This window comes from Sitophilus oryzae, unplaced genomic scaffold, assembly GCF_002938485.1.
Source record: "Sitophilus oryzae breed Bouriz unplaced genomic scaffold, Soryzae_2.0 scaffold_1009_pilon_pilon, whole genome shotgun sequence".
NCBI lineage: Eukaryota > Metazoa > Arthropoda > Insecta > Coleoptera > Curculionidae > Sitophilus > Sitophilus oryzae.
In genome coordinates, this window is record NW_022145626.1 from 3,725 (window position 1) to 31,481 (window position 27,757).

The following is a 27,757-nucleotide window of genomic DNA, read 5'->3' on the forward strand; positions in this document are numbered from 1 at the left end:
CAAGATTCCTTTGACATGGAGTTTATACTCAGGAGACTATATACTGAGTATCAGGAATGGGGTCTAGCAGTCAGTTTAGAAAAAAACAGAATACTTGGTATTAAATTCCGACGCCAAATTTGATATTCTAATTGACGACAACGCTGAGATACAACAGGTAGACACATTCAAATATGTAGGAGATATAGTTTAAAAAAAATTAAAAATGGAATCGGTGGGACAGAGATACGACAGAGAATTCAGAACGAGAGGAGAGTGGCAGGGGCACTCAACTCAATCTGGTGGGACAAACATATTAATATAAAGAATAGGCCAAACAATGGTAGAATCGGTCTTATGCTATGGGAGTGAGATATGGGTCCTAAGAGAAGGAGATAAACGGAGAATATTGACTGTAGAGATGGATTACTTACGTAGAAGCGCTAGAGTATCCAGATTACAAAGAGTGATGAGAAATGAGGAAATCAGAAACAGAACATCGGCACAAGAAACAGTAATTCAACGAATAGAGAAAAGAGGTTTGAGATGGTTTGGTGTATTCAAATGGTCACCCACTGGAAAAAACAAAAGGGAACGCCCGCGTCGGTCCGGAAAAGATGGTATACGACAGGCGATGAGAGATCGGAATATCGAAGATCTCGTGTACAGAGATGGCTGGCGATTGAAACTTGGAAGGCAACATTTAGTTGTATAATCTGTATAGTACAGTAACTGTATTTTGTTCGTAACAGCGTACGTTTCGTGAGTGCTTAAGAAAATGGAAAAACATTGGTTTTCTGTATTGTGGTGGACAGATAAGGCAGATTAACAGAATTACATGTTAAGAATATACTAAATAATAACTTAATAGCATAATATTCTATTTAAAAAAATATCAGAGGTAAGCTTATTCTATTAGAGAATATTAGACAGATTTAGAATTTTCAGTTAAAAAATATATCTTAAAAATGTGACATCGATAGTAGATTAAAATTAGAAGAACAAATTACAAAAAAAATCTGGTGGCCCTCAAAATTTTTTTAAGACAAAACATTTTTTTTTAATTTTCAAACTTAAACAACTCGGTTATTTTGGACTAATTTGAAAAACAAGAGAGAATGAATATATTTCTTTTATCGAGATCTACCAGCCCTGAAAATATTTGCACTTATTTAAGACTTACACTGTATATTGAGAAACTATTTCTTAGTTACACTTTTTGGTTACACTAAAAAATTTGTTTTTTTTTGGTATTTAACTAAAAATATTTTTAATGAAAGGTTGTAAAAATCATAGGTAATAGGGTGTTTTCAATAGATATTCAATACGGATGATAAAAATATGCACGGTTTGTGTACAGGAAGTGAAAGAAGCTATAATTTGTTTTGTTTGCCATGCATTTATGTTTCAATCAAAAAGGGATAAATAAAAACCTGTTATTTGAACTCGGTCCCGGCTATTTGAAAGAATTCTTTCCTGCTTTATGAAATCAAGATATTTCAATAGAGTATGTTTAGAGCTAGCTTTTTACCGAAGAGACAGACTTCAGTGAGAAAAACAATATTTATCAATATCGAAGCAGCTTTCTTGGATTTTCAATTTGCATTTTAGGTAAAAAAATTATAAAACAGTTTGTAAATATTTAAATTTCAAAACTTTTATATGAACAATTTAAAAAAACAGTGTGTGCATTATGTATACAGTTTCAGTAACAGTTTCTTTTTTTAAGATTATTATTATTATCCTTACAAATATAACCCAATGCATATAAATATCTATCAAATACCCAGAAAAAAACACAGTGTCTTATATTGAGTATGCGAATATCCTTAAACTTATTTGATTGAATTGAGAGTGCATATTCTCATCTTAAGCAAAAATGATACAATTAAAAATGTTCGTAAATTGAAACAATTTTCATTTTCAACAAACCATTTTCTCAAGAAATATCTTCTTTTTAAGTTAACAATTCTTGTTTCATAAAATAATAAATTTCCATTCAAAAATTGAATTACTCCCGATTAGAGCAAGCAATTTTGATTTTAATGTTAATTTAATTTTGAAATAAAATTATGGTATCTTAATATTAAATAATGATTTACTCAATTTGAAAATATAATTAGTTTTGGTTTAAAACGGTTGTATGTTAATTCCAATGAAATGTGATTCTTAATATGAGAATTCCGTTTATATCTTGGATGAAAATTTCATATTGTCTTCAGTCTCGCTGCCAAAGTTTTCGCTGCGTAATATCTGCATCATTGTCATGCTTTTAGTCAGTGGTGGACTAAGCTTGTCGTGGGCCCGGGGCGGCGAAGCTAAATGTGGCCCCCGGTCTGTTTAGATAATGATATGCTTCTAATGCACATTTTGTAAAAATTGAATGACGTATGTATAATGGTTGACAAAATTCAAGTATTTATACAGGGTGTCCCAGGCTGAGCCTGCCTTAGAAGTTTCAAGAGAACTACAATATCTAGATACAAGATTTTGTGCATATCATTGTTTCACAATGAGATCTATCGATTAAAAATATTTTCAATAATATTTTCAGTACGGCACTTTCGGAAGTACCGGAAGTTGACAGCAACTTTCTTACTTTAAATGGCTGACCCCATTTTTTATTACTTAAATTCTCTGTAAAATTTTATGAATTTTGATATTAAACACTCTATACCTAACGTTAACCGTTTTTGAGAAAAAAAATATTTAAAATTTTTGGAGGAAAAAACTGCCTGTCAAAAATATGTATATAGCCTAAACGTCAAATTTAGTGATTGCCACAGCCACTGTACCATAAAGAGAAGACATGTGACTATCTATGTCAAAAATTAAATTGTCCGAATGTCATATAATAATGGCCGCAGCTGTCATGGAATTGAGTGACTAAAAATTATTATAATTAATTTTTTTTTCAAATGGAAATCAATTTTTTTTATTCCACTCGTGAAAAGGCTTTCGTTACTCGTTTGACTATACATGTTCCTGTACCTAAAATAAGTCTTTTTTAAGTTATTTAAGATTTAGCTTTAAAGCGTATATTTTTCTTGATTTTAACCAGTAGTCTATACGACAGTATGTTATCGATCATCATTTCCAAGCTAGAATTAGAATTAGAATAAGTGGGAGGGGGGTTAATCTCTGCGACCTTAGAGATCTATTGTGTCCCCCTTTCTTGAGTTATAACTCATCATACAGTCCCAGGACTTCCCACGGAGACCCGTGTCCCTCACAGTCGAGGAGCTACGACCCAGGCCGGGTAGACGAAACGGTAGCTTGTGTCGCCTGTTGGGTATATAAAGCTCCCGACCCTTGGAGGAGGTGGTAGCTTGTATGCCACTTGCGGAGGATGGTCTCACACAAGTGTCAGCCACCTCTCCTGTAGTTCTCTTTGGATTTGGCCCCTTGGAACTTTCATTGTTACTGTTCCCAGTGTCGCTAGGGGGTTTCCCCACAGCTTCACCGGTGATGTTTTTATTACTATTATTACCAGATCTCATAGTGTTCCTATGAGTCGCTAGGGACAGTCGGTCCACTTCTACAGAGCCCCGCATGTAGAAGTAAGGGTAAAATACAATGGGGTGCCCCCTGGTGCCCCAAGGTTGAGGCTGTCCGTAGCCCCGCCCGGTATCGTTATATGTCTTTGTGCAATTCCCTGGCCACGACACTACAGTCAGGGACAAGACGATGAGTGAGATGCTTCTTAGACCAAGCCAAATGCTAGAGGGGATTCCCCCCAGCACCTGACCAGGAGCTTCCCCACCAACGACAAGGTCTTGCATCTCCTAGGGGAAGTATTCCAAGCTAACTTTGCGCTGTTTTTTTTTTCGATCGTACGGTATTTTATTAAAATATCAACTATTGGATATCACTAAAGAACGAAAATACGAGATATATTTATATAAATACACTTTTTAAACTTTTAAGCAGGCAGTAGTTATAATATAGGAAATTCAAATAATTCATTTTCTGACAGATGGAAATAAATTGTCTGACTGTTTGACACTTAATGTCAAAGGAAGCTAGATGAAATCAAGAAAAATATACGTTTTCAAACTAAATCTTAAATAACTTAAAAACGATTTATTTTAGGTATAGGAATATGTCTAGTTAAAACGTAATGAAATGGAAAACCTTTTCACTAGTGAAATAAAAAAGGGGGTCTCCATTTGGAAAAAAAAATATTTATGATAATTTTTTAATCGCTCAATTCCATGACAGCTGCCGCCATTATTATATGACATTTGAAGAATTTAATTTTTGAAATAGATAGCCACATGTCTTTTCTTTATGTCACAGGGGCTGTGATAATCACTTAATTTGACTTTTAGACTGTACCGGGTTATCATTTTAGTTTGACCCACTTTCAAAAGCTTATAACTTTTTTGTTTGTTGGGTTAAAGCATTCATTCAAAAAGCATGTTGTAGCAGTTTCAGCCAAGTTTTTGCGAGTGTTGTCAAAAATGACAGTAGGTGTCACATATCAGATTTTTGAAACTAAAAAAAAACTTTTTAAATGGGACACCCTGTATATTAGTAGCGCATTAGATAGCCGCCTTTTCTCCGAATTCAAAAATGTATCACACATGTGCATTCTTCTTCTTAATTTCATTCAAGATTGACAAAAGCATGTAAAAACAATTAGGTAATTAGAAGAATCAAGATAGTTATAAATGGTTTTGTTTCCAAATTATGTTTGTTAGTTTGCCTTATCAGTGTAGCACAACACATTAACGAACAATAACTAGCTATAGAATTAAAAACAGTTATAGGTTATTCATTTTCATAATTTATATTGCTCTACATGACCACCTTTTTCGATGCATTTTCGAAATATTTTCTACAGGCTTTTCATAATATGACGTTTATAATGTTAATGTGTCATACATTTTTGAATTCGGAGAAAAGGGGACTATCTAATGCGCTACTAATATACAGGGTGTCCCATTTAAAAAGTTTTATTTAGTTTTAAAAATCTGACATATGACACCTACTGTCATTTTTGACAACACTCGCAAAAACTTGGCTGAAACTGCTACAACATGTTTTTTGAATGGCTGCTTTAACCCGACAAACAAAAAAGTTATAAGCTTTTAAAAGTGGGTCAAACTAAAATGATAACATGGTACAAATTTTTTTGACAGGTATTTTTTTTCGTCCAAAAATGTTAAATATTTTTTTCTTAAAAATGCTTCCAGGGAAATACCGCGTCAAAATATTGCGATTTTGTAAATCCTCCGTAAGAAAGGCTTTATAAAGTTATAGGTACTTTGGTTTATTCAAATTTCTGGTGAAAATGTAAATTTTAAGAATAAAGAGCACAAGATTAGTATTTTTGCTAAAATAAATGAGAAACAATGCTAACCTCAAACATATTCTTGCTTTGAGAATATTTAATCTTTCATTAAATAATATCGGACTTTCCAATTTAAGTTCCGAAAATCAAGTTAAATTTGCCAAACGTATAATTCAATACTATATTATTGTGGAGCTAGCGATTCCATTTCTCGAAATGATGTAGCAATCAAGTTTCAAGACAAATATACCGTGTGGTGCATCGGAACACGGGACATAGGAAATCACATGTAAATTTTGATAGGATCAAATATTATCTCCCCAGATAATTTTATGGAGAAGTTGTAAACTTTTTTGAAGAGGCGTTAAAGTTGCACTTTTGTCTAGAATTTCATTTTATTTGGAATAGTCATTTAAAAGTTATTTGCAAAAATCTACCTTCATATTAATAAAATTTATAATACGGCCCAGAGAAGCTACAATTAAAATACCAGCAAAAATGTGATTGTCTCATTGTCAAATTCGAAAAATTTGAAGTTACCAAATAGAGTAATTTTGTATTAAATAATTATGAATTTTCCAACTTCTGAAAAACTTTCAATGGTTAAACGGCATTTAGCTGGAAATAGTATTCTCGCTGTGTTAGATATGTTCACAGCTCAGTTTTCGGAAAGCCTATACCGAATAAGTCAACAGTTTAAAGAATAAACCAGAGGTTTGAAACTAAAGGCACTCAGGTATTATAAGCACATGGAAGTATGGAGACAAAAATAATAATTGAACAAGAAGAAAACAACAATGACTTGAATATTCTTCATGTTGAAGAAAATAAAAATATTGACTCCTATTTATTGGGGATTCAGTAGGAAAATACAACAGGATCTTATGCCAAACGACTTCTTCCTGTGGAGCACACTCAAAAACCGTCTTTATGGGCATATTAAATACCGTCGTTAGGGGTCAAATGTAGCGCGGGAATCGTCGGTTCGTTTAATGTTAAACCGCCAAGTGTGTTTAGTAGAAACATGACCGAAGGGAATGTGTACAGGTCAAGTCGTTAAATTGCTGTTTTTTTGTCTAAAAAATACATTCAAATTGTTCAACTGTTTTTGCTTTCATTTACAACTTCTAGAACTTTGATTGGTAAGTCAAATTGTGATATAGTAACGAACACACTGATTACATGGCGCTATTTGATAACCTTTCTGCAAGTCATATTCCGAAATTTAGTTATTTTCGATCGTTAATTATGAGGTTATTCTTTAATTTGTTCGAAGGGGTCAGATTAATCGCTTAGTACGGGCGAGATTGATCATCGAATGATTAATCTCACATCTCACCCCGTGAACAATCTCACCCTGCGAGTTAATTGTGGTAAAACAAAAATGAACTGTTGGTATTTCTTTCTTGCTTTTGATTCAGAAGATAAATATTTAGTTTGAAAGTATAATCTTGAATTTTTTTACATCGCAGCAATCATTATTTTTCATTGATCATTCTCACCTGCACCAAACAATCTCACCCCAAATGCTAAAAAATCTTATAAAATTTAAACCATGACTTTAAAATAGACAGGGGTTAGATTAATCAGTTTCTATGTAGGTATACGCTTATTCAATGCATTAAATAAAGCATGATCAATCACACCCCACACGTAGTATGAGATTGTTCAGGACATTTTGTTCTTTCCAGGCCTTTAATATATTTTTTTCAAATTTTCTGATTATTTAGTGTTGTTCCCATCACTAATATCTACCGAAAAAACTTATTTACAAAAATAATATTTTACACAAATACCAAATCTCGGCTAAAAACTTTTTCTTATGATCAATTTCACCCCAAACGAAAGTACTGAAATTCAGGTGGACTGAAAAGACATCTCTGTGGAATGCTAAAGATTCTCCCCTTAACAGCTTTGTATTGTGAGGCGTAAATTTTACAATCATTTGGGGTATTGTTTGACTGTGAATGGGGATTATGTAAACATTTTATTAATTAGCATAGTTTAATAATGTTTCTTTAGTTACAATTATTTCTTTTTTTGGATGTATGTGGTATGAGCGAGGCCTGCGTGTGATCGAGTAATGAACAGCAAACAAGGCATACACCGCGAATACTAGTCTGAGATCAACTAATTCTTTTGTAAATGATCATTCCAGGGGCGGATACAGGAATTTATTTTAGGGGGGGCCCAAAATAAAAAGCAATGTAGAATATGCTTTTTAGGGCGCCATTTTAAACCTAAAAGCCTAATATTTTCCACAATATACATATTTTAGGGGGGGGGCCGGCCCCATGGGCTCCCCCTCTGTATCCGCCACTGGATCATTCCAATTCAGAAAAAAAATAACCACCATTTTCAAACCACATAAATTCTTGTAAACAAAAAAAATGTGACATCGAATTTCACAATGAGAAAATCATATTTTTTCTGGTATTTTAATTGCAGCTTCTCTGGACCGTATTATAAATTCTTAATAATTTGAAGGTAGATTTTTGTAGTTAGATGCCTGTATCGAATAAAACGAAATTCTACACGACAGTACAACTTTTAATGTCGCTTCAAAAAAGCCTAAACAATTTCTGCATTAAATCATCTGGGAAGATAATATTTCACCTTTTCAAAATTTACATTGGGATTTTCAACGCGTTCCGATGCACCACACGGTATATTTGACCATTTTAAGCAATTCTGATCAAGAATTCCCATATTCTACATTTAAAAACATATATACATGAGTATATACCAATCTAGTATATTATGCTCAAATTAAAATTCATAACATTAAACCAATGTAGGTACCAAGTATTTTTTTTCGTGTATCAAAATCACGCACCTCTTGACATCCAGCCTCCTGCGAATCGGAACAACTCACACCCGGCACACAGCCAGACGCACACGGGAAGAAAAAAATTAGACGCGGATGTCCCGTCGTGGATGGCGTCTTTATTTTGAGAATCAACACCATTTGGCCTGCTACGATTGAGACCACCTTGAAAGGACGTCGTCGCGTCGGTGTCAAAAACGCGAGGCGAAACACCTTGCCACTCGCGACTTGTCTTTTAAAAAATAAAGAGTGGATGTAGTGTTTGGGTTCCTTTTGTTTTTCGATCGGGGAGATTGATTGGTCGGTGGATTTGATTTATTAGCTTAGGGTCATGGTCAAGTGGGGTGAAAATGAAACACGCCATATTTAGACAAAAAATGAGACATTCAAATAAAATTACTGAAAACTTATATTCAGTCAGTTTTCTTGTTAGAAACATTTAACAATAATTGTTAAAAAGAAGTATAAAAAGACTGAAAGTCTCGGTCTCAACGTTTATACCGGGTGCGTCTAAAAAGTGGCTTACCCCTATAACTTTTTTATTTTTTTCAGATAAAATAACGAGATTTGGCAAGTTGGTATATGACATAAATTGGGATTGATTGACGTATTCAATTGTTTTCGGTCACTTCCGGTTTCACCGGAAATGACTACAACTTTTGATTTTTAAATGGCACCCACGGTATTTTTTACTTTATTCGATAGAAAATGACACTCTGAATGGAATGACATATCATATCTCAACTTTTGACATGGTCACTCAAAAACAAATTCTATTTTAAATTTCAATCTAGAGTGCCATGGCTGTGTTAAAGACACTAATTTTTAATAAAGGAGCCTTGGAAAAATAGATTTGATCGTCTAATGTTTTTAGTGTCTTGCCCTGGGCCCGAATTCTGTAACTTCGACATAAAAACGTTACGCTTTCAAAGCGGTAAGCGCAAGTATTCGATCAGCGAAACGCAAGGCAGTCGACTTTGGTATTCTCGTTGCCATGCGAGTCGTATTCAGGATGCGCGTTGAGCAGATATATTGGTAACATCACAATTTCTAATGTAGGTAATAGTCAAAAGTTGATAACTGATGGATGTAACAATGAAAAATGACAATGTTACGTGAATTTCATAACCTATTGTTGAGTTATGTCAAGCTATTTTTCTATGGCTATGTCATTATTCTTATTATACGAGGGAAGTGTTGAAGACGCTTCTCAGCATTTTCGATGCTTTGAACAATATTTATAGCTGCCAAATCGTAAATTATCAATTACTTATTGAGGAATTTATAGAAGAAGTAGTAATTTTCACTAAAGAGCAAGATAACGCACAAAATCACAATTTTTTCGATTTTCACTGACAGTTCGACAACCAAAACGATCCTTTAAGGCAACCGTTCTCAAAGCGCTCAGCGCAATCAGTAAAAACGCTAAGCGCGTAAGACGAGAATACCGAAATCATTAATTAAGTGCGCGCTCAGCGAAAATTAACGTCATATACGCTGAGCGTTTAAACGCGCTTGGCGTTTTCAAAGTTACAGAATACGGGCCCTGGCCGGTTAAAAGATGCCCAAATCGTATTTTTAATCATATATCATTTTTTTCAAATGGAGCGAGGGTGGCTCATTAGCATATTTGGAAAAAGTATTTTTTTACTAAATAATTTGATACCACACAGTTGGTATTTTGAGTCAAATAGGGGTATAACTTTTTTATTTTTTTAGATAAAACAACGATCGCATATTGAAAATTCAGATAAACTATATTCGAAAATGTCAAAAGTTGACATATGATATGTCATTCTATTCAGAGTGTCATTTTCTATCGAATAAAGCAACAAAACACCGAGCATTTAAAAACAAAAAGTTGTAGTCATTTCCGGTGAAACAGGAAGTGACACTTTTGAGACGCACCCGGTATTAAGTTAAACAGTGACACGCTCATACGAGCATCATCAGACCTAACAAGAAAGAAATTTTATTGTATTTCTAACTTACGACGACCTTTTTATTATTTGTTATTTATTTGGGTTCTTTCCTGTTCGGTCTGATGATGCTCGTATGAGCGAAACACGTATCACTGTATAACTTAATGTAAACGTTGAGACCGAGACTTTGAGTCTTTTTATACTTCTTTTTAATTTCAACCAGATCTCTTTGAGAATGGACGCCTTCTTTAACCCTGCAGTACACGCGGGCTAAAAAGTACCGAAGGCAAACGGGGTTATCTGAGAGATACTTATTATTTGTAAATTAAAAATTGAGTGACTGTAAAATGAAACATTGTAACGTTTTAATAAAACGATACTATTGGCAACCCAACATATAGCCTACCGAATTAGTTCTAAGGTGGCCAGGATTCAAGGATGTAGGCTGTTTTTATTAAGTTAGTATTTTTATTGGTAAATCGTTTTTGAAAATAGAATAGTTTAGAATGAAATAACTACCAAACTAAACAAACAAAGCACTAATTAAATATAGTGATGGGAAAACCGATTAATTTCAATAATCGAGTACTCGAGTTTCAGGCGATTGCAATAACCGAGTGATCGCCCCAGCGAAATATCACTGTATTTAAAAATACGGTTTTCACCCGTCGCTTGTTAAGTACTCGTTAACGCCAAGCGCCAAGCAGTAAGTTGCGTGCACAGTGATGAATGGCAACTTAGCAAGCGGAGAGCGATTCGCTTGATCCCTTGATTTGGTTTCCAGGTTCCAGTTCTGTCGGATCTGTATCAAGTACGAAGTACCCTACGAAAGTGCAGTAGGTTGGTCGAAGGGTCACTATCCTGCAGCGACTATCCTTTCTATGTCACAGAGACCCTCTGCAGCCACGACACCGAACGATAGTTTACACCACGACGACGTCAAACAGGGGGCGGCGTCGTTAGAAAAAGTGCTGAAGGATCAGCAGCAACATCAACAACTAGATCACGAAAGCAGTAGTTGGGACCAAGACCGCAACGACCGGGATTTAAAAGGAAATGGAAGTATCAGTCCGCCGAATTCGGAACATCGCGTCCAAGACGACTCCCCTATACCCATATCAGATCCGCAAAATGCTCTCTCAGTGCTACCATTCCTCCAATTTCACAAACTGAATCCAAACTAGTCAATGATCTCCCCTTACAATTAGTCTCAAGCTGCTGGTCCGCAAATGACGCCGTCTCCTGCTTCGAACCTGCACCATATGCAACAGCTGTTGTAACAGCACGTCCTGAATCCTAATCAGTTACAAATTTTGATGAAGCAACACTCCATTTTGCAACAGCAGCAACAACAACATCAGCAACATCATCAGCTGCAACTGAATCTCATACAACAGACACATATCCTTCAAAGTTCGGACAAGAAGAAGGCTTCGGGATCTCTTCAGCAATTTGCCTTGCAGCAACAGCAACTCATACAGCAGCTACAACTGATTCAGAGGCAATATGTGGTCCATCAAGGTATGGGAATGCGGCCTTTGATGATAGTCCAAGGACAAGGTAATTCTCGACGTATAAGAAACATTTTTCGAACTCTACGCGTGTGAAAACCTTTGAAATATGAAGAATAAGAACCAAGAAACTTCTGAAGGAAGCTACATATTTAATTTTCTTATTTAAATATTATTATAATAACTATTTGAATTACTGAAACTCATTGAATTACTGAAAGTATTTTCTTCTTAAAATGCATAAAAATATAAGCTTGAGCTTGGTAGTCAATTTAAGAAAATATATATAAATATTCGAAATGTCAACATGAAGAGCTTTATTGAAGAGCAGTGGCAGTCAGGAAGATAAATTTCCAGCTTTTGGTGTTGAACACAGGAGATGCCATGAGTCCTTGGAAGGAGCTAAATGATCAACAGCACACCTTAAATAATAATAATATTGTTACGGTTTAAAATTTCACCATAACTTATTTTACATATTTTGCTTATTTTCAGGAATAAAACTAAAACTTACTTGAATAACTTGAATAATAACGTTTAATTAGCTTACTTCTTAACTGTACATATAACTTCTAATAATATCTTATCTATTAAATCTCTTCACCACAACAATTTCTTGGGATGGAGTTGTCTCCGATAACTGTAATATAAAACCTCATTAATAAAATATCAATTTGTCTGTTTAAAACCTACCTTTCTTTCTACAGTGGTTACTAATTCTTTATTTAGACTTTATGCTGTGTTAGATAATTTTCTTGGCAGATATTTCTTCTGGAGGATTCTTGAACATGACTGATGTGATTTTTTGTCTGTTTTCAACGCAACAAGTGGGAATGTTGGGTCTACAATATACATATGGTGTTACATTTTATTATGTATTTTCCTGTGTGTAAATCAATTGATTTTACCTGATTATAATTGATTTTTTCCCTAAATTTCATCTTGTTTATATTACGATTTACAGACTGACGTTTCAATTGTTGTCAGCTGATCGTTTGACACCGACGTTGAAGTTTGACAGATGAGTCTTTGTAAATTAGGTTTTCGGTCTTTTTAAACGGTTTTATATATGATCGGAAATGTATTAATAATTTTCCGAAGATATTATGTTCATAGATTATTATACTTATTATTAAAACTAAAAAAAAAAAAAAAAAAAAAAAAATTAAATAAAAATTTTACATCAATTTTATTTGGGTCTTTTGTTTTACTGGTTGCCAGTGTTGAATTTTGTGTTGGTATCTTAGAGTCCAGCGTCTTTTGCGGATTTTGCAAACACGCGTCCTTTTCGACTTTGAACCATCTTGGTGAAAGCAAGGAAGCCTTCTGATCTCTGCCGAACATAAAAGAAATTCTAGTGAAATTTTGGTTGGTCGCCGTTCCATATTGGGATTGTTCAGTAGAATTACGGTCTTGGAATTCATTGAGGGTCGAGAAGACCGATTGGCAAGAAATTGAGCTTGGCCTGTGTGTAGTTGGAATTCCGGGAAAACCTTGAAAAGGGATATCTTTGTTGGTTGGGCAAGAGACATTCTTAGGTGTGTGTCTTCTTTAACATTATTTAGACTAATCGTGAGTTGTAGGTGCGTGGACGTACTGGGATGAGTATGAGGACAGTTAAGGAACCCTTTTTCATGGAGTAACATGCGTTGAGACGCCATCTTGTCTTGAAAGGTCCGCATGGTGGAAAGGTATTTTACTATGTCCAAACTAGAACGTGTCACTAAAATAGATCACATTTTAAGGTTCTTGTTCCTTTGCCTAGTGATGAACTACTGTTTAGTTTAAGATTTTTATCAATTTTTTTTTGTACTGGATTTGGTACTGCAACTAATGCCATTATGACGTGAATGCCACTGTGACGAGGAATGCCACTGTGACACTGAAGACCAGACACCTGGATTTTCTCATGACTGACTGGAACGACCACTGAATGACAGATAAGACTTTAATCCTCTCTTATTTTATTGCGTTTATGATTGATTAAAATTTATTACATTAAATATACGATCGTATGTGAACTTGGTATACCAGGGGATTTTGACATTTAAATTTCATTTCTTATTTCTTTATAGACTTAATCATAATCACAAATACGCATCAGGGTTGTTCACAGTTTAGTCACAACAATATTTTATTCATGACGATTTTATTTGGATAGTTCATTTTACTAGTATATATATATTTCATTATTTCGTATTTAAATATTTGCTACATTTTTTATGATAGATCTTGTTTTAACTTTAAATTTAATATTTATACAAACGAATCCAGTACATTTTGGACTTTTCAATCAGTACATTTTTCCATACACCTCCTTTTTGATATCTCTTGTTCTGTGCATATATATTTTACTTAATTATTTACTGAGCTAGCTGGAACCTATTTGTAACGGAACCTGGTGAATCTGAGTTCTCATTATAAACTTTTTCACCCAAGGTTGCGTTATAGCCCCCTTCGGAGATTAATGATAATTCCCCAGGATTGCTAAGTATCCGATCGAAGATGCCGATCAGGCAGGGAAGACTCACTGATCGAAGATAAACCAGTCAGGACAACGACTCCTGATAGGGTGCACCACCATCTTTACGGCCATGGTGTCTGCAAATGACCTGGATGTGAAACAATTTGCGAGGACCTTCAAGCATTTGCCAAGCATTTAAATACGGAACACATCCTAGACGATAGATCAACTGCTCAAGCTCATGTTCAAATGCAAGTCGTGTCTCAACTGGAACTCCAACTGCAAAAGGAACGCGACAGGTTGCAAGCTATGATGCACCACTTGCATCTATCTAAACAGATGGGATCGCCTGATCCTCACAAGGATGCAGTTGGTGGAACGCCTGGTAAGATTCAGGTCAGTACTCCTATACCTCCCCCACCTGTAAATTTGGGACCTATAGTATCAGCTGTGCGATCCCCGGTGCTCCATTCTCCAGCCTCTAACGTAGCTGGCCCGATTAGGAGGCGTCTTAGCGATAAATCTGCCCTATCGTTAGCTGAAGAAATCAAGCAAATGAAAGGAATCGAGAATTTTACAAAAATGCTGATGTTAGACCACCCTTTACTTACGCCTCATTAATTCGACAGTCTATCATCGAATCTCCAGATAAACAGCTTACGTTAAACGAAATATACAGTTGGTTCCAAAATACATTTTGTTATTTTAGGAGAAACGCAGCTACTTGGAAGAACGCAGTTCGCCACAACCTGTCGCTGCACAAATGTTTCATGCGCGTGGAAAACGTGAAGGAGGCCGTGTGGACCGTGGACGAGGTGGAACTACTTTTAGTAGGCGGTACACTGAACCAAAAGTCGACATAATATGAGAAAAAAGTTCACAATATACAATTAAATCATTAATTTCGGATGATGAACGATTTCATTACAATGAAAAAGTAATTATTAACTCTATGAACTTTAAGCTCATTAAATCAATGAACAGTGTTCATTACATTAATTTGAAGAACACATTTATTGGTACAATGAACAGATTTCTTTAATATAATCTACCTAAATCCTTATATTAATGAACCATAATATTAATACAATGATTTATGTCATTGTATTAATGAACCGTTATCATTAACACAATGAAATAATCTCATAACCTATTTAGTTATAGATTTAAAAGTCGACACTATTAGTAACTTTTGTTACACCGTATAATCGATGATGAAGATCGCTGTCATTGATATGAAATGTCATTGATAGTCATTTCACAGCCAACTACCTGAAATAATTTACTATAAATAGATTTCTATTTGAAAAAGCCCTTAGTTGCCAAAGGTAACAAAATTATTAATAGTGCTGATTAGTTTATTACACAGTAAATTTTTCCATTAGGAATTATTAATAAAAACAAGTGCAATAAACTAATAATAATTTATTAAACTCGATATAGCATATACAAATTAAAAAAATCGAATCGAATAGTAATGTTATACTAATTTTAGGTAAATTATAATAAGAAAATTAATTTACCAGTCGATATCCTGAGGGATTTCTACAAAAGACCATTTCTTCATTATATTACCTGTATCCTTAGACTTGATAACGCCTAGACGAATTTGCAACAGGCTTTCCAAGTCGCATCAAGTGGATCCGATGTTAAATTGTCGAATTTGAGGGCTTGAAGGCAGGTCTCAACATCTTCTTCCGGTTCTAAAGGACGTATATCAAAATAATTAAAATGCCAAATATTAAAAGAACATTCGAATTTACCATAATCAGTTTCATGCCTCGACTTGTTACTATGTTTTTCTTCTTTTTGGTTTTTATCTTCTGAAATATATTTGGAAACCGCTGTTTTAATGAATACCCACACCAGAGACCTCACACAGCGGAATTTGACAACACAACAAATTGTCCATTAAATAGACTTTTTATTTAAACATGAAATATTGAAGATAATTTAATGAAACTAAAGCCTCACTGAATAACTCAATCACACAGACGTTATTAATATTAAAGTGCCAAAGTAACCGATCAACATGACGGATATTTAAGCCCTAATATTTAATTCATGATATGAATAACCGCGTACATTAATATAATTTGTTGTATTAATAACATTGTTCATGTCACAATGTATCATTAATCACGATTAATACATTAATATAATGAATATGCGTTGAGCAGTTTCAGCACTAAATAGAAAGAACACGTCATTGGGACAATGAACACGATGGAATTAGATTCATAGTATTAATAAATCAGACATCGATCTATGATTAACAAATTATTAATGATAAAATCATTGTCCTAATGAAACAACAGTTAATTATCAATGTTCATTAATATTATGAACAATATTTTTTTCAGTGTATGTTCACGCATCTCATTATTTTTATTTTTTAGTTTTCTTTTTAATTGGGTTTGGGTTTACAGTACTTATTAATTATTATTAGTATAATAAATAAATAGTTTATTTTTTGTTTGTAACCATTTAAAAAATGTCAAAGTTGACACATAATATATCATTCTATATTAGACAAATGTTGGGAACAGGGAAATTTACGCAATTTGAACTGCTCATATAGTGCCGTAACAGACTTTTAAAGGTTTGTAAAATATGTCTGTTAGACAAGCCGATTTAGGTAATTTGAGAAAAACTTAATCGATTTTTAAATTAAACCAACAGATATCTTGTTGTCAGTGTTATTTTCAAACGTAACTTACTTAATAAAATTTAATATTCAGCACTATTAATAATTTATTGTTATACACATAAAAAGTGAACATGATAAAATACGCGGGAAATAGATTAGACAGTGTATCTGACATGTTTCTGTTAATTTTCCCTAAATATTAAATGTTAAAATTACTTTGACAATGACAAAATCTTAGTTTATAAACCTAAGGTATGTCAGCTTTTGACTGGTGTTTGATTGTTACCTGTTCGGTTTTAATATAAAAATCGATTAAGTTTTTCTCAAGTTACCCAAAATCGGCTTGTCCAAAATTGTTCAAATTAGCTGTGTTTACCAAATGTAGACCTTTAAAAAATCTATTTACGATTTCGTTGTAAAATCAATAGAGGAGAGTTCAATATCTGGACAGTTCAATTTTGCATGAGATTTATGTTCCTGCAACGACGATGCAACACCCGGTATGTTCCATATACGTTGTAGTTAAAGCGTTACGAAATTTCCTCACTAATAAAAGATAGTCGAGACGGAATTACAGCCTTCCATCGAAATTGCCGCATAGGGATTAATTCATGCTAGAAGCAAAACGAACGATATTTAACAGATGCTATTTTTACAAATAAATGGCATTTTTTTCAAAAAAATAAAACTAAATTTGAACCTACCTAGGACTACTCCTCGTCTGCTGATTTCTTGACGAACTTGTACAACATAATATATTCCATAATTTCTCGAATTTACTACAAAGTAAAAACACTATAGACACAAATTTCAAGCAATACAAAATAAATTCCAGTACGGTTACGGTTCCGCGAAAAAGTAAACTTAAAAATCACTAAATACAAGTCAGCAGTAGTTACTCACTTTATTCCAATACTCTCCGATATTGATTTATTTCGCTGCATAGTAATGTTTTGTGGTAATGTTTACGTTATCTGCCGACGACATGACCAGTTGGTTCTCAGCAGTGCAGTTCCGCGTATAGGGGTCGATATTCATCAGTAAGATCTACAACTAACCATGGATTCGTATCCATACGGACCTACCAGCAAGTAGCAAGCCTGAGGACAAAAACACGTACAAAATTCATCACAGAACTTCAATGTGATGAGGATCAGCTCTAGTTGCAAAACGTTACAGCAATTACAGGAAATGCTGAACACATATACCTGGGCATATGAAGCTTTGGGACTTAAGCTGAACATCGATAAAACTAAAATCATGTGCACTCCTCCCCCGGAAGATCACAACAATGCTATAAAATTCGGAGAAGAACTATTGGAATAAGTACGTAGCGGAATCACCACCTCGGCAGTTTGATTGAAAATGGCAATTATTGACTGTGAAATTCAGCACAGGATTAGCAACGCCTCAAGAGCATTCTGAAATTAAAAGACAGGTTTTTCTATAATCATGACTTGAGCACAAAAAACGAAACTTGCAGTTTACCGAGCAATTATAATTCCCATCATGTTATATAGAAGCAAAACCAGGGTGCCGTACCACCGACATATGAACGCATTAAACAAGTTGCAACAGAGACACCTTAGATAACTCTTAAGAATCAAATTGTTCCACCATGTCTCAAACGTATCGATTCTTGAAAAGCTAGCTGCGAGAGCGTTGGAGTCATAATTACAAAATCCAGCTTAAGGTGAGCTGGTCACGTATGCAGAATGCAAGAAAATCGCCTACCAAAATATCTGCTTTACATTGAGCTTGTAGACGGTAGAAGAAAACCGGGACCAAATCTGGACAACAAAGGTACAAGGATATTTTCCACGAAAACTTAAAGGGGATAAACATGCAGAATGTGTGGGAGGAATCAGCTTAAAATAGAACGCAATGAAGAAAAATTGTAAACTCAGTTAACAACAAAATACATAACCAAAAGTAAAGAGGCAACAAAGCAGGCTGCAACCATCTTCTGATGCGTGTCAATTACTCATCAGCGAGTAATAGCAGTTATGTAAGTATACTTACCTATCCATCTCTACTCTGTTTATGTCATAGGCAGCGGTTGTAGGATGCGAATTCTTGCGAAAATCTTACGAATTCATTCGAGCAGTGTGGTTACACTGGACTGCGTTTCTTACGACAAATATAAAATTGAAAGTCCGTACTTGTTATGGAATCTGGAATGCTGTAAATAAATTTCAGGTTTGAGGTTGAAATTATTTAATGCAGATTGTCGAAATATAAAAAGGAGAATTGAAAACAAATTAATTTACTCCAGGCAATCGATTTGATATTGAATTATTGCATAATGTTGCATAATGTGTGTGCATTATTAATGTAAAAGTAACTCTAAAAGTAATTTAGAGAGATTTAGAGATTATTTTATAATTGTCCAAATATAACGATAAATGTTGTAAAATACATACTACTACCTGTTTTCATAGACTATTAATTACAACTAGACATAGGTATGTAATTGGTACTTTCAAATATTGCCACTAGGTGCAAAATATTGCCATAATAAATATGAGACTTATATTAATAAAATTCGAATTTATGCGGACGAAGTCGCGGGATAAACTAAGTAGTTCGTAGTTCGTTAGCTCGGTACTTAGTTGTTCGGTAGCTCGTAATTCGATAGTTCGGTACTACGGTAGTTTGTAGTTCGTTAGTTCGGTAAATCGGAGTTCGGTAGTTTGGTAAAGATCGGCATATATTATATTTTTAGATTATATTTATTTTATTAATTTCACTCGTATTGAATAGTTTACTATAATATAATTTAATACAGGTATTTTTAAAACACGTGGCATGTCTCGTGGTGTGGATTCCTCACATAAAAATAATATTTATTTTTCATATCAACCCAGATCCGACTTGCTTTGTTTGTAACTACAGGGTGTTAAAGCCATAATATTTTTTCGATTTATTATATTCTTTTTCTTCCGTTACTATAAATGCGACATATTTTAAAGCTAAAAGGTCGAGACATATCTACCAGGGACGTAAAGTAAAGGAAGTAAAATTAAAAACAACAGTAATAATCACAGAAAGTTTCAAGATTTTTTGGTTTCCACTCATTTGCTGTCATGGCTGGTTTTTATATATAAAAACCAATTGTTATGTTTTAACAGCAGGATTATGGGACGTCGTTGCAGTCACCTAATAATAATAATAATAATAGCTGCCGTATACATCGTTTAACGCCTTGGGAGTAGCAAGGTACAGCTTGCCATACCAGAGCTGTCTGCTGGTATACAAGGAAGGTAATGTGGAAACTAAAAATATCTAACTAAAAAATGAATGTATTATAACTGAAAAATATCCCGACACCTGTCAACTACGCTTCAACCGCCTTATTATTACCTCAGGATTGTGAATCCTAAGTACTCATTTAAGGCTGAGTCGACCGAGGCACCCAAACTATTTTTTATTTTTAATAAACATAATCGGCTGATGCAATGCCGAGTGTGGGATTCGAATCCACTACCTTGAGATTGGCAGACGAGAGCCTGTACCTCTACGCCACCGGGCACCTTAAGCAGCCACCTTAAGTTATAATTATTTTCAGGTAGTAATTGGTAATTAGAAGTTTGACTTCATATAGTGTCATTTTAACAGAAGATCAACAGTGCTGGATTATACAGGGTGGCAATTTGAAAACGAACAGTATTTAATATTACCTCTACCGATGATAGTATGAAAATTTGGCGCGAGAGAAATACGTTAATTTACATATCAAGGGGATAATTTTTGAGGCATTTGTTGTAGTGTTACTTCCAACCCTTTGACTCCCAGGGCACCTACCTTAAAATTTTAAATGAATGATATCATATGTCAATCTCTGACATTCTCGTTTAATAAAATTGTATTTAAAATTCAATCTAGAGGGTCATGGCTATGTTAAAAATACTAATTCTTCATCAAGGAGCCTTGAAAATAGATTTGATCGTCAACAGTTTAGTGTCTTGTTCTGGCCAAATAGAAAATGCTCAAATCGTATTTTTAATAATATCTCAGTTTTTCAGCGGGAATGAGGGTGGCTCATTAGTGATATTGAAAGCATTTTTACGCATAATTTGATACCACAATAGTATTTCGAGTCAAATTTTCGTTACGAACTGCAAGTTACTCTCAAATAAACCATATGCGAAATGTCGTGTTGACATATGATATGTCATTTATTCATGACATTTTCTATCGAATAAAGTAAAAATAATGAGGTGTTATTTAAAAATCAGTTGTAGTCATTCCAGTGAAACCGGAAGTGACTGAAAACAATTACGTCAATCAATCCTAATTTATGTCATATAGGTAGTAACATACCAAAAACTCGTTCTTAACTAAAAAATAAAAGTTATAATGAGGAGCCACTTTTGAAACGCACCTGGTACACATAATATCTCTTGATTTATATACCTATTGTATTGATAAATTCCATTAAATCCCGACATCTGTCAATAAAATTAATTCATTATAATCCAATTGATTAATCCTTTATCATTTTTCTTCTGGGATACAAGGATAGGCTTTTAATCGTCGGAATAAATAATGTCCGGATTTCGACAAATCCAACTTAATATCAGATGTAGGCGGTGGTATCATGACGTTTGGTAAAAAATTACACGTACGATCTAATGGCGTGGTGCCGATGATATTTCAGGAGAACTCTCGACAGTTTAATCAAAGCTTGAAAGAGATAAAAACGATATATTAGTAGACTTAGGGGCTGCAATATGTTGCATATCGGAAAAAGAAAATTTCAGGTGTCGATATTAATAGTTGTTTATTTTTACGAACTGTATACCCAAAGGCAGTATTTTTAAAACTAAAATATTTGATAAAAATACAAGTTTTAGGCTACGTCCACACCGAAAGCAACACCTAGGAACATATTATTTTTATGTTGCTTGTTCCTGGAACTTGTTTATAAATGTTGCCAAATGTTTATTTAAGTTCCTCATTATTTACGGTTTCAGCAACAGAAGTTTCTATAAGTTGCTTGTTTCCATATATAGCGGCAAAGATCAAAGGAAATTAACCTAAAATAAAATGTTCCTCGATGGTATTTTATAGTGTGGACAGGTTGTTGCTTGTTTCCAAAACCCGAAACTTGTGTCGTGAAGCCGTCGCACACTGTTTTGAAGTATAGGGGAAAGTGGACAAAAATGGAAAACTCGATTTTCACTGCCAGAAAATGTATTTTCTTACATTACTTAAACATTAACCGATTAAATGTATATCTCGGAAACTAAAGTTCCAAAAAAATTCGTAATATATCTAGAAATTCATTTACCCACTAGTAGATATAAAAAGCATTTTTGGTAAACTCTGTCTCAAATAGTTTCTGAAAAAATAAAATTAATTTTCTGAAAAGGTGCCATTAATATTAATATCTCGAAACTAAAGTTCCAGGAAAAGTCGTAATATTTCTACAAATTCATTTACCACTGGTAGATATAAAGCATTTTTTTTGAAACTCTGTCTCAAATGGTTACTGAAAAATAAAATTAATTTTCTTAAGGTCCGATTAAATTAATATCTCCCGAACTAAAGGTTCAGGAAAGTCGTAATATTTCTACAAATTCATTTACCCAACTAGTAGTTATAAAAGCATTTTTTGGTAAATATGTCTCTAATAGTTTCTGAAAATAAAATTAATTTTTTTTAAAATGTCCGATTAAATGTATATCTCAGAAACTAAAGTTCCAAAAAAATTCGTAATATATCTAGAAATTCATTTTACCACTAGTAGATATAAAGCATTTTTGGTAAACTCTGTCTCAAATAGTTTCTGAAAAATAAAAATTAATTTTCTATTAAAAAGGTCCGATTAAATGTATCTCAAACTAAAGTTCCAAAAAAATCGTAATATATCTAGAAATACATTTACCCACTAGTAGATATAAAAGAAAAATTTTGAAGTGAAGCTCTATCTCAAATAGTCTCTGAAAAATAAAATTAATTTTCTTAAAAGGTGCCATTAAATTAATATCTCGAAACTAAAGTTCGGGAAGAATTAGTAATATTTCTACAAATTCGTTTACCACGAGTAGATATAAAAAACATTTTTGGTGAAGCTCTGTCTCAAATAGTTACTGAAAATAAAATTAATTTTCTTAAAAGGCCCGATTAAGTGTATCTCCGAACTAAAGTTCCAGGAAAAGTCGTAATATTTCTACAAATTCATTTACCCACTTAGTAGTTATAAAAAGCATTTTTGGTAAGAAACTCTGTCTCTAATAGTTTCTGAAAAATAAAATTAATTTTTTTTTAAAAATGTCGGTCATTGTATATCTCCAAACTAAAGTTTAAAAAAATTCGTTTATATATCTAGAAATTCATTTACATACTAGTAGATATAAAAACATTTTTGAGTAAACTCTGTCTCAAATAGTTCTGAAAAATAAAAATTAATTTTTCTTAAAGGGTCCGATTAAATGTATATCTCAGAGCTAAAGTTTCAAAAAATTCGTATTATATCTAGAAATTCATTTACCCACTAGGTAAGATATAAAACATTTTTGGTAAAAGCTCTCTTACTCAAATAGTTTCTGAAAAATAAAATTAATTTTCTTAAAAGGTCCGATTAAATTAATATCTCAGAGGCAAAGTTCAGGAAAGTCGTAATATTTCTACAAATTCATTTACCCGCTAGTAGTTATAAAAAGCAATTTTGGTAAACTCTGTCTAATAGTTTCTGAAAAATAAAATTATTTTTTTTTTAAATGTCCGATTAAATGTATATCTCGGAAACTAAAGTTCCATTACATTTTTATGATATAAACATAAACTAAAAATACTTTTAGCAAAAAAAAATTAATTATAATTTTTACAAATATGGAAAAAATCTCCAGCAGCCCAAAGGGTAATTATTTCTCATTATTAGTAAATAACAAATTAGAAACAAAACGTTCTCAACCTAGTGTGAGTACATATCAAAGTGAAACCTCTGACGAGGGGTGGGGGACAAAAAACTCACAATCTTTTTAAGATGTTTATTTAAATTTAATTTACTTCAAAAAAAGAAGGGGCGACATGTTTCGGGACTTAACAATTCCCATCTTCAGGCCCAAAAAAGCTAAAAATTACAATCAGAATAATAAACAAATTCCAAAAGTTATACAGAGAGGTCAAAAATATAAATACAATCACAAACAAATTAAAAGGGTTAATTTTTTTTTTTTCAAAAGGTTAAAAGTTATTTCTCTCACAATTATTCAATTACAGATAACATTATGGCAAGCTCAGTTTGAAAATTAAAAACAATTAAATTAAAATCATAAAGGACAATAATTTAAGTTCAACAAAAAGATAAAAAGAAAAACTTCAAGAACTTTTTCACCTGGAAACGACTTTCTTCTTGTAAAACAGTCAACTTCATTCAGAACAATTTTCTAAATGTAAACATAACTTAATTTTTTTTTCACAAATTTTTGCCACTCTTTTCCTTTTGGCATTATTGTACCATTGTTCAAAATATCTTTTATTTTTAAGTATTAGACATTCTCCTAAAAAATCAAGAAAACTTAAAATAACACAGATTTCCATAAATGAAATAATGGTTTTAAAATACAATACTTGGGACAACATTACACGAAAAATCTCGTTTACCATTTTATACAATTTTTAAAACCTTAAATAAAATTACACTACTAATTTTCATTCAGACTCGATTTGACTTTTTGTAATGGCCATGTATATAAAAACAATCCAGATTTAGCAACAACTAATATGGAAAAAGAATGTACTTACTATAAGTGTTTTTCTCCATTTTATTGCAACTAGGAAATATTTTTTTTCAACTACACAATATTCACCCAAATTTAATTGAAAATGCAGTCACTTAAACACACTTCCACTATAATAAAAATACTGATATTCAATTTTTTGGTATTTGCATTTGCTGCTCATGTATCAATTTATTTCATATATTTTTAAAAAAAAAAAAAAAAAAAAAAATAAATAATAATATTTGTATAAATGTGAAACAGGCTTTATCTGGTTTGTCATAGGAGCACTTTACACTGTGCGTCCGCATCGTTACTAATCATCAGTTGATTTAGTAGTATAATAATAAAAACAAACATACCTTTTAAATGAACAACAGAAAATAATATGATATGTTTAATTGAATTATACCGAATTGCCGAATATTTGTGAAATCCACGGGATAAAAAGTATAAAGACCGTTACCAAAAACAGGATTTATGGGTGGATATATGTAATGGAATTGGAAATGGTGTTACTGTTGATGAAGTTAAAGAAAATTATTTTTTAGATATCCGTTATCAATACATTCTGATACTATATCATCACAACTTTAATGAACTCAGGGCAAATGACACCATGTATTTTCTTTCTAAAAGACTTGGTCTCGTCCAACATTTACGGACTCGTTTTTCTTTTTGTGAAATAATTACAATTGCAGCTGCTGCTGCCTGCAATCTTCGTCGGACCACATTGTAAACTAGAAACAGAAACACACACTGCACACATTTTATTTTAAGTCTATGTATGCACCACTTACTTTTTTTCTTTAGATATCAAAGAAAAAATTAAGTGTCGATATCGGCCTTCTTGATGAGATAAAACCAATTTTATTAATCACAATTAATAAATTAAAACAAAATAGAAATAAAATTAATAAAATTATTTTACCCTAATTTATTATTTAGTCTTATTACTATATTAGCCATTATTACTATTAGTTGTACTACTATTAGTAATACAGCAATTTCAAATAAAATAAATAGTAATTTATTTAAGATAATTAAAAACCTAATTTTAAAGTTTAAACATCCTGTAACTCTAAAACTATGCGTTTCCATACCCATGTTTGTGAACTTTTCATATTTTTTGATCAGGTATCAATGAATTCATATGTAAAACTTTTTCGTAAGTTGAGTATTAATATTTTTTAGGGTTACTATTAGACTTAATTATTATTTATTAGGTACGTTTATCTCATCAAGGGCCAGAAATGAACATAATATCAAGGAGACAACTTTTAATCCCGGCATTAAACTGCCACGATTTACTAACAAGGAGAATAAAATCAATTGGCTTTTTAGAAAAATCAGTGATAACCCATATGTACGTCCCTAGTTGAATATGTCGACACTTTTTAGCTTAAATATATCGCATTTATAATAACTTTTACCCTCAAAATTTCATTTCGAGACATGAAGGTACTTGGAGAAAATTATAATAAATCGAAAAATATTAGTTACAACACCCTGTACCTACGAAACAAAGCAAACTTAGAATCAGGCCTATGTTAATATATGAAAAAATGTTTACACATGTGAAAATCTCCCCACGAGATGGCATATGTTTTTGACTTACCTACATGTATATTTTTCTTTTTTTCTCTCTCTTCACTTCGGTGGGAAACCAACATCGAATTATAGTGGACATTTTTTGACATATAATGACAGAATAATTTATTTATGCAGTTTCTCCATTTAATTGACTTTTCTTTATTTGTAACATCACTAGCAAGGATTAGCATTTTTTGGAGCTCTTGTGTTTTCAAACTCTAAGTCATAAAAGGGATTGCATTTGCGATCGAATCTTTTAAAGAAATAATGCTCTTCCAATTGTTTGGCAGTAGTATTCCATAAAACTGTTACTATACTCTCCTTGTAACTCTTCTAAGTACCAGTTCCTCCACAGGTATATCTGTTCAAAAAAAGTCTCTATCAAAATCATTTCATTTTTCTAAGCAAAAGTTTATAAACTGCTTCCAAATATCTAACTTGAACTTCTTAGCATTCGCCAGTGTTTATTTCGATATCCAGTATTATTATATCCTTATAATTGTGTTTGTAGTACAAATTTGTAAAAACCTGGTTTATTATCAGAGGATTAAAAGAAAATGCAATTTTAAATCGTTTATAAATTAAATGCATTTGTCGTCTGCTGTTCCAATTTAAAAACTACACAAGCAATCCTGCTGTTTATTTCTTTAGAGCATCTATGTATTGACGTCCTCTTATAATGAGTTATGAGATATTTCAATTTTACGCTAGCATTTATTCTCTGTGCTTAATAAAATTATTTATGAAAAGGAATAAAGGTATTGAATTATTCCATAAACATCAAATCTGCAAAATATTTGCACAGAGTCTGTAGAGTAATATTATTTAATATTTTTTTATGAATGGTTTTAACTTAGTTAACTTGATTTTCTCTGCGTAGGAAAGTATTATCTTTAATTATAATACCTTACTGATTTTTTTTCTGATTTTGGTAAAAAAATAACAAAGAACTGTATAGATCGTACAGAATAACTTTATGGTTGTTTTTAGCTTTGCGAGTCCTTAAATTAAAAATAATGGAGCTCCAATAAAATCACTCCAGTGTCTAATGTCTATCCATCTGTCACCAGATGTGTTTTTTATTAAAGACTACGTGACACGCTGCTTTTTAAATGAACGTTAGATTAAATTTAGGTAAGTGTTGATGTTGCGCATATGTGCCATACAATCAAATAAATTTTTGTGTTAGTGTATGGTGTTATCGATCGTCATTCCAAACCAACTTGACGGTTTTTCTTTTCGACAAAATATACAGGGTGGTCCAGACTGTATTCAGGAACTTCGGCAGCATATACATTCTGATGAGAAATAAGTAAAGACGTTCGAATAAGTTTATGTCCCTAAAGTGCTTCCTTTCCGAGATTACAGGGTGTAGAAGATTAATTTTTATTTCGTTTTTTCAAATAATTTCTGAGCTGACGTCGATATTTGGTTAAAATCAGTTGTCTGGGTTATTTGAAACAATAGAATTTTATTCGATGTGTAAATGACCGTTAAACGGTATCCTACTAAAATGCCGTTAATAGATATTGTGACGTCCTTCATGTCGGCGGACAGTAATGCCTAGCTATAATCTTCATGCATCTGTGGCTCCATTAGGCTGAAGCTATCGCTTCGTGAGCGAAGGGTCCGTGGTTCAAATCTCACGCCGCCAAGACTTTTTATATTTTTTTTGCTTATAACGTAATCTTATTGCATTGGTTTCACTCTTTTGGTTGGATATTGGTTTAGTTATTTGGCGGGTTGGTTAGCGTGGTTATTTGGATGGTGTTAATTCATTGGTTAGTT

The 27,757-nt window shown here is 32.9% G+C and overlaps 1 pseudogene; it reads left to right on the plus strand.

Annotated features, from left to right (window-relative positions):
- Positions 1-400: 400 nt before the first annotated feature.
- Positions 401-14,862, plus strand: LOC115891836 (annotated as a pseudogene).
- Positions 14,863-27,757: the final 12,895 nt, after the last annotated feature.